General features: G+C 38.6%; 1 long non-coding RNA gene across 1 annotated transcript; it reads left to right on the top strand.

Moving 5' to 3' along the window:
• The first annotated feature begins 13,822 nt into the window (after nucleotides 1-13,822).
• Nucleotides 13,823-16,454, top strand: LOC149817557 (uncharacterized). Its single transcript, XR_016427010.1, has 2 exons — nucleotides 13,823-13,896; nucleotides 16,261-16,454. It is a non-coding gene; the product is annotated as an uncharacterized LOC149817557 (long non-coding RNA).
• The last annotated feature ends 951 nt before the right edge of the window (nucleotides 16,455-17,405 follow it).

Here is a 17,405-nt window from a genome sequence, read left to right as displayed (position 1 = left end):
GGTCACGGCTGAGCAGCTCGACGGATCGGCAGTGACATCGGGATCGTTTGCCGGCGTGATCAATGGCCTATTCTCTGGTGTCGAGATCCGCACAAGGAGCGCCTTTCCGGTGAGAAAGCACACCGTTGTCAACTTCAGGTGGAGGATTAGGGTTCCGATGGGGCTGTCATCGACCAAAATCTCGCTAAGGAACATGCCGGTCTTGGTGATGGGACCCGATTACCATAATAGAATTTGTGTTTGTGTATTTGGCGGGACTCGGGTTGCGGGTTGACGGGTTCGTGTAAACAGGTTGACCCACCCATCTAACCCATTTATTAAACGGGTCAAACGGGTTGGCATACCCCTAACATGAACACGACCCGTTTGATAAATGGGTTAGGCGGGTCAACCCGTTTATGACACGAACCCGTTTAAGCCAAACCCTGACCCGGCTAAGAAGCGGGTTGGCGGGTCGGGTCAGATTTTGCCACCCCTAGTGATGAGAGGAGATTTGTCCAGTCCTCATGAGGATGTAGTTTGTAAAAAATATAGGATGGACTGATTAAAAATAATAACAAAAATTAGGAAAGAAAAAGGGAAACAACTACACATGCCACCAAAGGTTTACATTCAGAGAAAAGGCTCATTCTCCCCTTGTTCATTAATTTTATTCAATCCCTCAATTAAGTCACATATTTAAACAAGTTTAAGATTCAAATTAAGAAATTATATCTTATAATATATATGAACACTAATCTCATCTAATCAATAAAATCTTAAAAAGGCTAAACTGAAAATCTTGCTCCAGACGGGTCAGCACATCACAACACACCACACCTTCAGAGACATCTTCTTGGCAAGTGAACTACAGACCAAAGGCCTCAAATGGCTCTTCGTGCATCCATGCTGGCTTTTGATTGCTTGGATGGCAATCTACATAAAACGTAACTCTAAGAAACCAACTTAAATTCAAGGGAAAAGCGAGAGATTTGGAAGCCATTCTTTTTCAGCTGCTGTGGCAAATAAAAGATCATGTTCTCAAATGGTTGGACAGCCCACTGATTGGTTGGGGTCAATAGGGTGGGTGTTTGATGGGCTGGTTTAGGGTGCGCTTCTATGTTTGTGTATCTAAAGCCATTTATGCTTGGGGGCGTGATATCTCATCACTCCCCAAATCTTTCCATAGGCGATGTATGTTTATTTTTTTGGATTAATAATATTACTCTCTCTCAAAAAAAATGAAAAATGAGGCGCAACTCACGGATTTATAAGGAGAGCTCCAAGCCTAAAAGCGTTATAATAGGTACTATTCAATGAGAGCTATGTCAAAGGTGTAGATTGAAATTGTCACGGGCATATAATTTTCTGCAAACCCGCAACGCGCCAGACAACCCAGTCTGGCCCGCCTAATGGCCAAAGGCGCCAACACTTTTCTATATGCCAAAAAAATTTAATTGGCCCTGCACACTACCTTGGGCGTAGCTGCCTTGCGGAAGCTGATCAAATATATTTTCAAATGTGTATTCTATCTAGAACATGCCACTTAGTTCATATTCGTCCCATACAGATATCACTTCTGAAAATGACACAAACTTGCCTTAGCCTTATATACCATAAAACATATTGCGATTTCATGCGCACGCTACAACAAAACCTCGCCACTGAAGGAACAAGACCTTGCAACCCTGACTTTGAAGACCAGTTGATGATTGAACACCATAGCGAAGAGCGTTACCCAGACTCATTCACCGGCGCCTAGGCATTCACTCGCTTAGCCCTGAGTCACTCTACTCGGTTGGAATCACCTAAGGTGATCCCTGAAAAAATTAACCCTAACTCACACGCACCCTCGTGCGTCCAAACGCTACGCGTGAAAAACTCCCGCAAACCGAGAGGTCCTTAGCCAAATCTTCAAAGTCAACATCATTTGATCCGTTGGAACTACTTAACCAAATAATGCTCTATGTCTGTGCTGCTATATAGCGATGCACTAACGACAATACTGTTGCATATCACGTGTCGTGCTATTACCGCAGGTCACCGATCAAGCCAACGCATACAACACATTTCTACACTTGCTGCATTTTCCACTTAGTAGAGCTCTACAGTGCACCTGCCTCATTCCGAAGGCTCAGTCTAGCACAAAAATAGCCTGATTCAGAATTGGGTTGAATCGATCTTCCTAACTTCCAAAGTGGGTGACGTTGTACTGTCTATTTTTCTATGTTTCTGTTTTTTCTATATTTACTGGCCTTGGGGTGACATCTCCTCCCCTATGTATTCACTCTAATAGTTGAGTAATTTTGCCAATGAAAGAACCTCCATCCCTATTTCATGTCCTCCATCTCCAGTCCAAATGGGGGGCAGAAGCCGTTTTCCCTCAGTCTACTGTCATCCTTAAAGAAGGATAAAAGATAGGGTGAGGCTGAAAAAAGAGTAAGTCCATCTCCGTTTCATGTTCTCCATCTCCGGTCCAAACAAGGTGGGACGGCCTATTCCTAGCTATTACACTTCTTCAATTGGTGACAGCTTTACCAATGATCAAATGACGTTACATCAAAAATAGCCTTTTTGCCTTGCAATTCTAATAGTTTTTGTAGTATATTTTCAGTTGCTTTTACTAGCTTGTATGTTGTATTCTTAGGGTTTTTATCATGTTACGGGGGAAAGTAGTGGTTGGATCTTAACATCTAACTCATGTTTGAGTAAAGCCCAATTTGTTCTACCAACGGGTTTCCGCTTGTCTGGTAGGAGCAGCTAGTGCAACGTTGTTGGTTCAAAACCCAATGGTATAGTTGTATAACTGGTCTGCCTACCCAGCTTGCCTATCAAAGAAAAAAAAAGCCCAATTTGTTTTGAATAAATTTTATAGCAGGCGTTTTTATTCTAATTTAACGAGAAAAACCCCAGATCAAATGATTGGATCGGCGAAAAATTGATGCCCTGCCCTATGGACCACACCCAAGCGGTTAGAACCTTTTAACAACACCTCTTGTCCTTTAAAAAAAATAACACCTCTTGTCCACCAAGGACATTGCTGCTTGAGCTGTGAGACAAAGGATCAGCACAGGTATCAAACTCTTGACATCCTTCAACTTGAACACTTTATGTCTACCCACTTAGCCAGGTGTGTCAAACCGTCGTGGGCTCATATATATATCAAATTAATCCCACTTGCATACACCTAGGTCGGTACCAAGACCATGTCAAACTTCAATAGGATCTTTGAAGGGATTTGAATGGGTGTAAACTTTGATGAGAGCAAGTTGCAGAGATAGAAGGATGCAGGAATCATGGGTTGGGTCAATGGATAGTGGATCCCAAGAATGTTTTGTTGGCACTATCTACTTTTATTGCTTCTTTTCTCCAGAATAGAGGCAACAATTTCAGATCACCTCGATATGTTTACCATTTATTCAAAATTCAACGGGTCAAGATCCATTATGGGTGAAAAAGGGGATGAGTTGATTCTCAAGTTAATGCTAAAGAGGATTCAAAACGTCCTTAAGCCTCCAATATCACCCATAGATGCTGCAAAAAGTTTGCTTTCCACTCGAAATATGTTCCCACATTTAAAAAATCATTAAAGGGTAAAGCTAGAAAAAAGTGTTATTGGTGATTGAAAAAAAAATATTTCTTTTAATAGAAAGGTTGGTGCACCATGATTTTTACTATATTTTAGAGGTTCACGCAAATATGTTGTGAACCTCTAAAAGATGAAACCCACTAAGAAGAAGGTTCCTACTTGCTGCAACATTTTGTTCCCATTTGTGTAGATCTCTCAACATCCACACAAGTATCATGTGAACATCTAAATATAGTAAAAATCATTGAGAATATTCTCATAATAGATGCACGGACCTGCCGACATTCACACAAATCACCCGAAATTCACCGAAAGATGAAGGATAACATACTGTTGAGAATTACAAAAAAACACAAAAGTATTTATACGAGTCTAAAGTTCATAAGATATTTATGTGAATATTGTAAGGTCTCATAAATATCACATGAATCTTCTTAGTTTGATTGCAATCATGTTTGGAGGTTCACAAAATATTTTGTGAATCGTTCACATACAAATATTAGGAGGTTTATGACATATTTGTGCAAATCTTAGGAGGTTCACAACATAATTGTGTGAACTTTAAGAGGTTCACATGTGAATGTAAGGAAGTTCACAACATATTAGTGTGAGGAGGTTCACATGTGAACATGAGGAGGTTCACAACATATTTGTTCGAACCTTAGAAGGTTCACAACATATTTGCGTGAGGTTTGCACAAATATACTAGAAAGGGTAAATTAGTCTTAAATAAATCATAAATGAATGATTTTGAACATGCAGAGTATTTTGATAGATTTGTGAGTTTTTGAAAGAACACACCATGTTTATATGTTTATAGGACAATACAATCATTTTCAGTTTCAAAACTTGCATTGCAAATTTAAAGATACAAATGCTCTCTATTGGGCGTTTCCAATTTTGCATGTCAATATTTAGAAAGTGACTGGATTGTCTTTGTAAAATGACATGATTTTGAAAATGCTTGGTCGAAATCCTTTTCATGCCAAAAATTATGATTCCTTACTTTTTTTAGGACATTGTTACCATTCACACAAGTGAACATGCTGATGTCCATGCAATATATACGTGTGTAGTTCGAAGGTTGCAACATCTCAATAAAAAACAGATTCGTATTAACATTTTGCGAATCTTATGAATTTTGCATAAAGTATTTGCGAACATGGCTAACTTGAATCCCAACAAAGGAGATTCACATTTGAAATGCGTAGATCTTTTAAGATTCACAAACCCGATATAAACTTTTTAAAATTTAAAAGTTTGAGCTTGACAAGTTTGCTCCATACATTGACGAAGACGTCATACAAATATCTTTTAACTAAAAACTTAAAGGGCATACATCCGCAAATATATGACCAACCTTCACAAATGTCTTTTCCTTCATATGTTTTATGATTTGAGTTTTGCCTGGTTTCCATCACATATTTGTAGATGTCATGTCCTTCGCACAGATACTTTGCGAACCTCTTTTAATTAAAAGCTTGCATAAAGTCTTGACATACGTTCACAAATTTATGTCTAACATTCACGTCTTTACCTTCACATATTTTTCGATTGCAGGTTCATATCACACATTTGAAGACGTCACGACATTTGCACTGATACCATGTGAACCTCTTTTAACTAACAACTTACATAAAGTTTGGATGTATATTATGTATTGTGTGAATTTCTCAAAACCTTTGGTATATTGTATAAGTTATATGAAAGTCAAACCCTTAGGAAGGTAAGGAGATTTGCAACATACATTTGTGAATGAACATCCAAACTTTATGAGTTTTTAGTTAAATGTTTGTTCACAACAAATATGTCAGGCTTGAATTATAAAATATGTTATTGAATATGCTTTTGAATCTTGATTGACATTGATTTGTAGTGAATAAATATGCTCTTCCTGCATCCATTATGCATTTTTCATATCCCAATAATTCAGATCTATTCTCGTGTATAGTGTATACATATAATCAAACAATCAATTTCTAGCAAATGGACCACGCCGAATGCATATGCAGGGTTGGATTTGCAAAAAAATGTCGAAAATGCCTAATTCATAATCTGATTCACATATTTTCAATTAACATATTATATATATAGTAATTAATGGGTCCGTGCTAAATGAAATATGCTAAATGAGTTTTTTGGGTTTTTTCATTTTATTTTTAAATTCTGATAGTGATCTATGTACTTGATTTTATAGGGAACAACTCTTAAGTGTTCAATTCTGATACATGGGTGGGTTTTTATAATGTTTAAAAAATCACCGGTCCAAAATCTTTGTAAATTTTTGATGCTCCAAATATCATTTTTTCATAAAAAACACATGATCCAGATGTGGATTCCCCATAAATCGACTAACACATTTATGGAATCAAAACTGCAAAAAAACACCAAAAGCAGAAAAACCCATTTAGCATATTTTATTTTGCATATTTCATCAAGAACCCATCTCTCTCTCTCTCTCTCTCTCTCTCTCTCTATATATATATATATATATATATATATATATATATATATATATATAGTGATGTGTAGCTGCTTACTTGTTAGGTACTCAAACAGCGGTCACTCATGTGCAACGTCCATTGCGCGGCGTGATGGATGCTCAATGTCTTTTTTGCACAAAAAGATTTTTGCCGATGCCAAAATAGTACCAGTAAAAGTCTAAAAATGTCCCCTTAAATTTTTACTGGAGCTATTTTGGCGCTGGCAAAAGTCTTTTTTCACGAAAAAGATGCTCTGCTGGATGGACGGTCAGCGTGAGTGACCTTCATTGGAGCACATAACGAGTGAGTGGCTACCAATGTTCATGTATATATATATATATATATATATATATATATATATATAAGATGACACAAAGACTACACTCATCTGATCGGATCAACTCGTCAATGGCACCAATTAGAAAAGAAATCATGAATTCAAAACCCACAAATCGCTTGCCACAAGGCCGAAGCTAGGTGTAAGTGATTGCCCTCAATGAACTCGGTGAGCGACCCGATTATCGGAAAACCAAACTACTCATGTCCAACAAGTCTGAGTCAGTCCAAAAGGTTTGAAATTTTAGATTTTTGAGAACATGTTGGTTGTCCAACTGTGCCCTTGGAATAAAGCTCTAGATCATGGGAATATATGGTCCGTGATGACCAAGTCATATAAGAAGAACATATCAGTCATAAAGCAGAAGCTTTACACAGAATCTTGGAACAAAAAGAGCGACAAGAAATTCATCAGATGGGGTCTAGTTGCATAGATATGACGGACAACCACCACTAAAGGAGAAAAGTATGGCCTGTCCTAAGGATGATTGAGAATTTAGAAAATTCCAATCCCTGCAAAAAGTTATATAGAGATGCACAGCCGATAGATATATAGATAAGATACTACCCCACGAATAGGACTAAGCTATTCAAGAATAATATTCAGATGGGTCATGAGTCAAAAGGAGCCATGAATCCATTGCTCTAAGACTACACAACTCCTTTTCCTGTCTCAAAAAAGATGCACAGAGCAACGTCGTTGGTATCGGCAGAAAATCGGTACAGAACAGACCTGAATCAGCTAATTTTCAAATAAATCAGAAAATTAGTTTAAATTAGTTTTTTAATATTGTTAATATTATTTTAACTTTGTTCGACATGTATCATTCTCTGATTAAAAGGTGTTAGGAACATATCTGGTAGAAAAAATGAATCTTGGTTTAGGTCAGGGTTGTGACTCTTGGGGTTGAAGGGGCACTTCTTCATTGGACATATCTCAATCCAGCCGAGATACAAGAATTGTTGGAAGTGAATACAGATTTTTAAAGAACAAGAAATCTAACTGAAGGGCTAGAGGCTGTGAAACAAATGATCAGTCCACAAGCGTACACCTTCGACCCCGGGTCCGTCCTTCCGCTAGTGCATGCATTCTTACAAAAAAGTTGTTTGATTCAATCATCGGTGTCTACAGTGTAAATCTCCACAAGAACTCTCCCAGACCACTGGGAGATAGTTTTCTATTTAGCTTAGGCCTTGCGGCAAAGGATGTGCACCCTAGGTATCAAATTAGTCGACCCATATCCACTAGGGATGGCAGTGGGGCCGGGCGGGGCGGGGGACAAGGTCTTCACCCCCGCCCCGCCTCAAGATTTTATCCTCCACCCCCGCCCCGCCTCCCCGGCGGGGATGGATTTTATCCTCCACCCCCGCCTTCATCCCCGTTTCATGTCCTCCATCCCCGGTTCAAACGGGGATGAGGCGGGGATATTGCTGGGAAAAGTGGTTGAGGCGGGGTGGGGAAAAGGGCACGTCCATCCCCGTTTCATACCCTTCATCTCCGGTCCAAACGGGGCGAGGCGGGGCCCCGCTTTCCCCCGGTCCACTGCCATCCCTAATCTACACAGGTGTACAGAGCCATTGTGGCTGCAGTGTACTTGATCTTTCCATTGTGTTAGGTATCAAAATTTTGCCTCCAAGTCCATCCCTAGCTCAATTAGGACTGGGAAACAAGACAAGCAGCTCGCTGTTCAGCTCTGCTTAAAAATTGACTTAGCAAACCTAGCGAGCACGAACATTTTAAACTCGGCTTATATAGGCTCATTTTATATATTATATATTTCACTACAAAAAAATAGTTGATTAGCGACGGAATTTAGCGACGGCGTTATATCGTCGCTACTTAGCGACGGATTAACGAGAGAAATGAATCCGTCTCTATGTTTGTAGAATTTTACGAAACTAGCGACAGATTATATTCCCTCGCCCAATCCGTCGCTACTTAGCGACGGATTATGCGAGAGAATATTTTGTCGCAATAAATACGACAGTTAGCTACGGAATTGCGACGACTAAAATTCCGTCGCAACATAGCGACGACCTAGGCGATGAAATATTTTCTGTCGCCTTTTTCGTTTTTTGAATTGCGATAGCTTAGCGACGGAATTAATCCGTCGCTAAATGTCGCATTACCCCTAATCCCAGCCCTTTTTTTCCTTTCTCCTTTCGCTGCTCCCGCCCGCCGCCCTCTTCCTTCGGCCGCCCTATATATCCCGTCGACCTCTCTGCCGGCCCCCACCGTTCGCCGGAAGTCGATCTCCGTCAACCTTCCGCTGCCGCCGCCGCAGCCCGGAGCAACCACAGGTACGTATTTCACCTTAAATGGATTGGGAGTCGACCCCCTGCGTTTTCCGGCAGGGGGTCGACTCCGCCAGGCGGTCGACCCCCTGCTGTGTCCGGCCGGGGGTCGACCCTCTGCCGTGTCCGGCCGGGGGGGGGGGGGGTCGACCCCCCGCCATGTCCGGCAGGGGGTCAACCCCGGCAGGGGGTCAACCCCGGCAGGGGGTCAACCCCTTTTGATGTCCGACAGGGGGTCAACCCCGGCAGGGGGTCAACCCCTTTTGATGTCCGACAGGGGGTCAACCCCCTGCCGTGTCCGGCCGGGGTCGACCCCCTGCCGTGTCCGGCCAGGGGTCAACCCCCTGCCTTGTCCAGCAGGGGGTTAACCCCCTGTCGTGTCCGCCAGGGGGTCAACCCCCTGCCGTGTCCGGCAGGGGGTCAACCCCTTTTGATGTCCGGTCGGGGGTCGACCCCCTGGTTTCTTGCTCTTTTTTTTCTTTTTTCAGAAATTAGGGTTTTTATTTTATTTTTATTGTTTAGTTTTCTTTGATTTTCATTGATTAGGATTTTTTATTTTGATTTTCATTTATTAGGCAATTGAATCAAATTTCTTAAATTAAGGCTATTTGTAGTTAATTTAATTAGGGTTTTTTATTTGATTCTGTTTTATTAGGGCTTTGAATCAAAATTTAAAAATTAGGGCATTTTATAGTTAATTTGATTAGGGTTTTCTTGGATTTGATTAGAGCTTTTATTTTTATTTTCTATGATTAGGGATTTGAATCATAATTTTTTTAATTAAGGATTTTTAGTTAATTTGGTTAGGACTTTAAATCAAAATTTTTTAATTAAGGCTTTTATAATTAATTTGATTAGGGTTTTTTTATTTATTTAGAGTTTTTATTTTTATTTTCTATAATTAGGGATTTAAATCACATTTTTTTAATTAATACTTTTTAGTTAATTTGATTAAGGATTTTTTTGTATTTGATTAGGGCAGGTTTTTTCCTTGTTTGATTAAGGTTTAAATTGTGGCTTTTTTATTTAATTTTATGGTTTATTTTTCTTATAGTTTATGATGTTTTGGTTTATTTATAATTTATTTTCTTGTATTTTAAGGTTTTATGATTTAATATGGTCGAATAATTTCATGGTGACTTTATTTTAAAACATCATTTTTTTTTTGCAGATTTCTCAACAGAACTCGCTTGTGCCCCGCCACCCGTGGTAAGTAAGTGACAAAAACAATGCAAATCGGGTAAATACCCGTGGTGAGTAAGTGATGCAAGCGCATCACATGTTATTTAATTTATTGAATGTAACACTTTATTGTTCACACACTCACTTAGTTGTTGATATCTAGGACTGCTTTGTTGGAGTTCGGAGATCATGCTGAGCATGATTTTAATGTATGAATATGGAAGTGTTCTTATTTTTGGAGTACGGAGTCCATGCTATGCATGGTAGTAGTTAGTGAGATATTGAAGTGTGTTTGCTGCAGGTACATGTTTGACATTTGTTTGATATGAATTATTTCGATGTATTGCAATGTTTGATGTGATTGTATCTATGCTTACATGTAGTTACTTTCAATTTGATTATGTCTTCCATGTGAAATTGTATACTAAAAGCATGCTTCAAATGAATGTATCGTGTCATGAATAGTTTGCACATGAAAATATTAAGTTATCAATGCATGCATCATAATTCTTGTGATTGTATGACATCATATATTGCATGATAAATTTGATATTTTCTTCATCATAGCATTCTGATGGTTCTCTTTTAACTGGTTAGGATACTATTCGTAACATCATACGACAGAATGACTGCAAACCGTGAATGGATGTACCGTAGGATAGTGGACAATGAGTTATCGCATGAATATATGGATGGTGTCGACAGTTTTATTGAATTTGCAACGGCAAGTGTCAGTACGGTAGATCCCACAGGTCGGATTAGGTGTCTCTGCAAGATTTGTAAGAATAATCGATTTGTAGAACCTCATGGTGTTAGACATCACCTATACAGGAAGGGTTTTGTGAGTGATTATCAGAACTGGATGTTTCATAGAGAAGAATTTAGAAACGATTTTGATGCACGGGTGAATGTGGTGCACGATAATCCATATACGAATTTGATATTTGATGCTGCAGGAACAGAACTGGGTTCTGCTATGAGTTCTAGTGATGTAAGAACTGTCGTAGATGAAGAATCACCAAACGATGCAGCTAGTAGATTTTATGATTTACTTAGAGATGCTGATGAGCCACTTTGGAATGGTTGTGAGAGTCACACTATCTTGTCTACAGTTCTTCAACTAATGAATTTGAAGTCCGAGTATAATTTGAGTCAATCATGTTTTGACCGTTTGTGCATGATTGTGAAGAGCATGTTGCCTAAAGATGAGAAATTGCTACAAAATTTCTATCGTGCGAAAGTTATGGTCAACGCTCTAGGTATGGGTTACAAAAAGATTGATGCTTGTCCAAATCACTGCATGTTGTATTTCAAGGAGCAGGAAAACGACATATCATGCCCGTCATGTGGGCATCCTCGGTTCAAGCCAAAGACAAGAGGCAATGGTAGCACAAGATCAAAGGAAGTTTCTTACAAGTCGCTCTGCTACTTTCCTATCACTCCTAGATTGCAGCGATTGTATATGTCTTCAAGGACAACTAAACACATGAGATGGCATGCAAATAAAGTTTGACACGATGAAAACAAGATCACGCATCCTGTTGACGCTGAAGCTTGGAAGCACTTTGATCGTACTCATCAGAACTTCACAATGGAAGTGCGAAATGTTAGACTCGGTCTATGTACAGATGGATTTAATCCATTTGGGGGTAGATCAACTCCATACTCATGCTGGCCAGTATTTGTAACTCTATACAACCTTCCACCAAGCTTGTGTATGAAACGTCCAAATCTTTTCTTGTCTCTGTTGATCCCTGGTCCGACCTCACCTGGCCAAAATCTTGATGTATATCTAAGGCCATTGATTAATGAATTAAAAGTACTGTGGGATGACGGTGTTACCACGTATGATGCCCACAAAAAACAAAATTTCAACATGAAGGCCGCTGTTCTATGGACAATCAGTGACTTCCCTGCATATGGTATGTTATCTGGTTGGAGCACACATGGGAGGTTGGCTTGTCCGTACTGCATGGAGGATTCCAAAGCTTTTAGATTGACGCATGGAAGGAAGCCTTGCTGGTTTGATTGCCATCGTCGATTTATACCCAGCGATCATCCGTTCCGACGTCAAAAGAATGCATTTACAGCAGGCACAACTGAAACGGAAGGTCCATCCTCAAGATTGTCTGGCATAGAGATTCTAAGAAGATTGCGATACTTTGCAGATGTATTAACAGATGCCCGCAGTCCTACACCCTTCCGTGGATTTGGGAAGGATCACAATTAGACGAAAAAATCTATTTTTTGGGAACTACCGTATTGGCCGGCCCTATTGATACGACATAATTTGGATGTGATGCATGTAGAGAAAAAATGTGTTTGATAATGTGTTCAATACAGTAATGAATATTAAAGGAAAAACGAAGGATAATCCGAAGGCCCGTATGGATTTAAAATTAATATGTAAAAGACCAGAATTGGAACTCAAAGAGTATAATGGCAAAGTACTGAAACCTAAGGCGAAGTACGTGCTCGGACCTGATCAAATAAAACATGTATGTCAATGGTTGAGACAACTGAGATTTCCAGATGGATATGTTTCTAACATTGCTCGGACTGTGAAGATTGACGATGGACAGTTATATGGGTTGAAGAGCCATGATTGTCATATCTTTATGCAACGATTGATACCCCTAGCATTCCATGATATGTTAGACAAACCTATATGGGGGGTATTGTCTCAGTTGAGCGGATTTTTCAGAACATTGTGCGCATCGGAGGTCGTTGTATCAGATGTAAAGAATCTCGAGGACTCTGTCATCACCACTGTTTGTCTGTTAGAAAAGATATTTCCGCCAGCATTTTTCGATGTTATGGAACATTTGATCATACATCTGCCATATGAACTAAGGGTTGGTGGCCCTGTGCAATATCGATAGATGTACCCATTTGAAAGGTATATGTTTTTTTATATTTGTCTCTTTAATGACAGATATTTAAAATTTGAAATGTATATTCTTGTCAGATGCATGTTCGACCTAAAAAAAAAGGTTCGTAATAAAGCAAGAGTAGAATGCTCTATTTGTGAGGCGTACACTTTAGAAGAGATTTCAAATTTCTCATCTATGTACTTCGAACCTCATATTCCAACACGTTACACATGCCCGCCCCGTAACGATGATGGAGAACAAGTAATTGTAGCTGACAAGCTGTCGATATTTCAACCACTTGGGCATGCATTTGGTAGTTGCCGATCAAGGCTATTGACAGATCGAGAGCAAGATGCAACACACATCTATATTCTTTTTAATTGCTCAGCGATCGACCCATACATCGAGTAAGTATATGTATATGCAACTCAATTATAAATCCTTTTATGTTCTATATGTGGATACATGACTCGGTAATATAAGTATTTGTGGTTTGCAGACGATTTGATCTGGAGTTCCAAAACGAAGTTTCACATCTCACTAATGCAGAAGTACAAAAAGAACGTGAAACTAAGTTTGTGAAGTGGTTGAAACAGTTGGTAAAGAAGCTAACATAAATTTTATTTGAATGTATTGTAATACTTGATACGAATGATTCGAATGCATTGTAATACTTGATGTGAATGATTTCAATTATCTGAATGTATTATAATTTATGCAATTAACGAATGATTTGAATTAGTGCAATACTTGATGTCAATGATTTGAATTATTTGAATGCATTGCAATGCTTGATGTGAATGACTTGAATGCATTGTAATACTTGATGTGAATTATTTGAATGTATTGTATGACATATGTTATTTGTTAGAATATGGTTCGTGGAGGTTATAGTGGTCGCTCATCCAGTAGTAGCCAGACTCAACCTTCATCTTCACGGGCTCCTGTGATAGGTATATCATATAACTAATTAGATGCTTGATTAGTTCAAATGCACATTCTGAGAATTTCTAATGTATTTTTTTACAGATGATTTTGCGCCTATACACGACCCACCTACACCAGTTGATCGCACAAGTCAACAACCAACACAGGAAACAGGGTCTTCTCAGGCTGGCACAAGAAGACTCATTCGAATAGTGTATATCGATAATCGACCGTAAGTATTTTGTTTTCAATTATTGCATATCTTTTAAATATTTTATATTGATATTTACTGTGTAACAATTCATGTGCAGCACGAGGTTCGAGCCACAAGAAGTAGTACGGGAGATTAGGAATTCACTTCTTCAACATCTACCAGGACCAATTGCTCAATGGAAAGAGTACCCAAAGGAGGTGTTAGACAGATTGTGGTCCTCATTCATGGTATACAGTTGTTCCTCATAGTTAATGTGTTTCATATTTAATTTATTTAAGCAATGTCTACTAACTTTCTGAAAATATTTGTAGGCTTCGAATCACTTTGCAACTACGGTGGAAGAAAATGATGCAAGGAAGGTGTGGCAGAAGGTGGCTGTCAATCGATTTGCAGACATGCTGCACACTATGAAGACTGCAGCAAAAAAAGCATCTGGCGTAGTAGATGATCCATTACTGTGGAAGGGCCATGGTCCTATTACTATCAGGAGAGATTACTGGGATGAAATGTGCGATAAGTGGGCAGGAGATGCATTTAAAAATCGCTCTGCGAAGGCTTCACAAAATCGATCGAAGATGCCCGAAGCCCATCTACACACAGGTGGATCTAAGACATTTGGGAGCCACCTAAAGAAAATGGTAAGTCATCAATATATAATATTAATTTTATAAGTATTGTTGCAAACTTGTGTACTAAATCTTTTGTCATTTAACTTCGCAGGAAGCAGAAAAAGGAGGCAGCGTACCATATAAGGATGTGTTTGTAGAAACACATAAACGGAAGACCACGGGAGTCTTCGTATCAGAGAAGGCGAGAACGACAACGGTATGTATTAATTCTATTAATAATCATTGCAATATATATGCAAGTTATCATAATGTTATCATTAATTATTAATGAATACTTTAAACATTATTTTGTAGGAGGCATATGAGCAACAGATGGTAGAGCGATATGGCGAAGACGCTACTCAGCATCCATCATTTGATCCTACAACATGGGTGACTGCAGCAGGTGAACCCAAAAAAGGTCGTGTGTTCGGGTTTGGGAGTAATATGAACACTTCACCAGTTATTGGTTCTTCCAGTTACGGCTCACCGACTTCTTGCGCCGACATAAGCTCCAAGCAACCGACTATTCTTTCCGGTGATGATGTACGCGAGATCATTAATGAATCAATGAATAACTACTTCCAATACACCGTCGCCCCCTTTTTCCTAAATGAGATCAAGGCCGCTGTTCAGGATAGGGGATCTTCGATTCCAGGTCCCTCTCAGGTATAATCACATATATAGTTTTTTTTACTGTCTTAAAGCACATCTTATAATCACATATTCAGGCATGATAGAATCACATATAAAGTTTTTTTGACTGCATTAGAACACATATGAGCATGCTATAATCACATATTCAGTTTTTTGACTGCTTAAGAACACATATGAGCATATTATAATCACATATTCAGTTTTTTGACTGCCTTAGCACACATATGAGCATGATAGAATCACATATATATATATATATAACTTTTTGTCTGCCTTAGAGCACATATGAGCATGATAGAATCACATATAAAGTTTTTTTGACTGCATTAGAACACATATGAGCATGCTATAATCACATATTCAGTTTTTTGACTGCCTAAGAACACATATGAGCATATTATAATCACATATTCAGTTTTTTGACTGCCTTAGCACACATATGAGCATGATAGAATCACATATATATATATATAACTTTTTGTCTGCCTTAGAGCACATATGAGCATGATAGAATCACATATAAAGTTTTTTTGACTGCATTAGAACACATATGAGCATGCTATAATCACATATTCAGTTTTTTGACTGCCTAAGAACACATATGAGCATATTATAATCACATATTCAGTTTTTTGACTGCCTTAGCACACATATGAGCATGCTATAATAACATATAGAGTTTTTTTACTGCCTTAGAACACATATGAACATGTTATATATCATTTATGATAGAATCACATATAAATTTTTTGGCTTTGCCTGCCTTAGAGCACATATGAGCATGCTATATTCACATATTCAATTTTTTTACTGCCTTAGCACACATACGAGCATGATCGAATCACATATATAGTTTTTTGCCTGCCTTAAAGCACATCTGAGCATGGTAGAATCACATATAGAGTTTTTTTAGATGCCTTAGAACACATATGAACATGCTATAATCACATATTCAATTTTTTGACTGCCTTAGCACACATATGAGCATGATAGAATCACATATAGAGTTTTTTTATTGCCTTAGATCACACATGAGCACATGATAGAATCACATATAGTGTGTAATTTATTTCATTATATTTTGTTTATCAATACTGACTGTTCTTTTCTTGTGTAGGCTGCTAGCGATAATCAGGGTAGTGGAGCTGAAGGGACAGATAAAGACAATGAACAAGAAGACGCACAAAATCTTGGCGATGATTAGAGGACTGTGTTGAAGAAGTTTTATTTTTTTTATTTTTCCTAATTGTAATTGTTGAATTGTAAATAATTAAACTTCTTAATTTTAAGGTGGAACGATTAATTGTTGTAGATACTTGTTATATGATTTTTTTTGTGTGGTTTGTTTTTTATTTACAGGAAATATAAATTGTACAGGAAATAGAAATTGTTTGATTTTTTTTCGTGTTTGCGACGGATTAGCGACGGAACAATCCGTCGCTATTCATATTAATCTAGCGACGGAATTAAATCCGTCGCCAAGCCGTGGTCGCCGTTTAGTACCGGCGGATTGACGACGGAATATAGCGCTCGTTATTCCGTCGCAATTAGCGACGGAATAATTCTGTCGCCAGTTAGCGTCGAAATATTCGCGACGTAAGCATACTGTCGCCTCGTTGTCGCTAATCCGTCGCTAACATGGTTAGCGACGGAATGTGGTCGTCGCTAATCTACTACTTTGTTGTAGTGTTTTATACAAATATTATATCCTTAAAATGCATATTATATATGTCATATATATATATATACTTATATATTATCAAGCATTAAACAATACTTAAATAATATATATATATATATATATATATATATTTTTTTTTTATAAAACAAGCCAGTTCACGAGCTGAGCCCGAGCAAGAGTGTGCCCTTAACAAGCCGAGCCTGAACAGCCCAAACTGGGCGCGTTTACTAGGCCTACAGATTCCACACGAATAATGTCAAGTACAAGCTGACCACGTGTTTTTTTTCAGATGAATTCTCGATGTCATAAAAAATTTGATACTTCCTAGATTTTTATTTGATGCAGTAATGTCCAGATATTCTATATTCGTTTGGTCATTGAGGAAATTTGTCCAAGGTGTCAAACCCTTATGACGGGTCCTTTTTTGTGGACAGTAAACCGCGGACCAGGACCCCTAGCACACATGGCCCCACCAGGATTTGTCTGACTCACAGATGCCAACATATACAGGGACTCAGAACATGCCATGTGGATTGGACCAGCTGGCCCATGATGGGCTAGATTCTAGACTCAGTTGGATG

Source organism: Nuphar pumila, chromosome 13 (assembly GCF_984573655.1).
Source record: "Nuphar pumila chromosome 13, dmNupPumi1.hap1.1, whole genome shotgun sequence".
NCBI classification, from domain to species: Eukaryota; Viridiplantae; Streptophyta; class Magnoliopsida; order Nymphaeales; family Nymphaeaceae; genus Nuphar; species Nuphar pumila.
The sequence above is the reverse complement of the archived record's forward strand: the minus strand, read 5'-3'. Positions and strand labels throughout refer to the sequence as shown.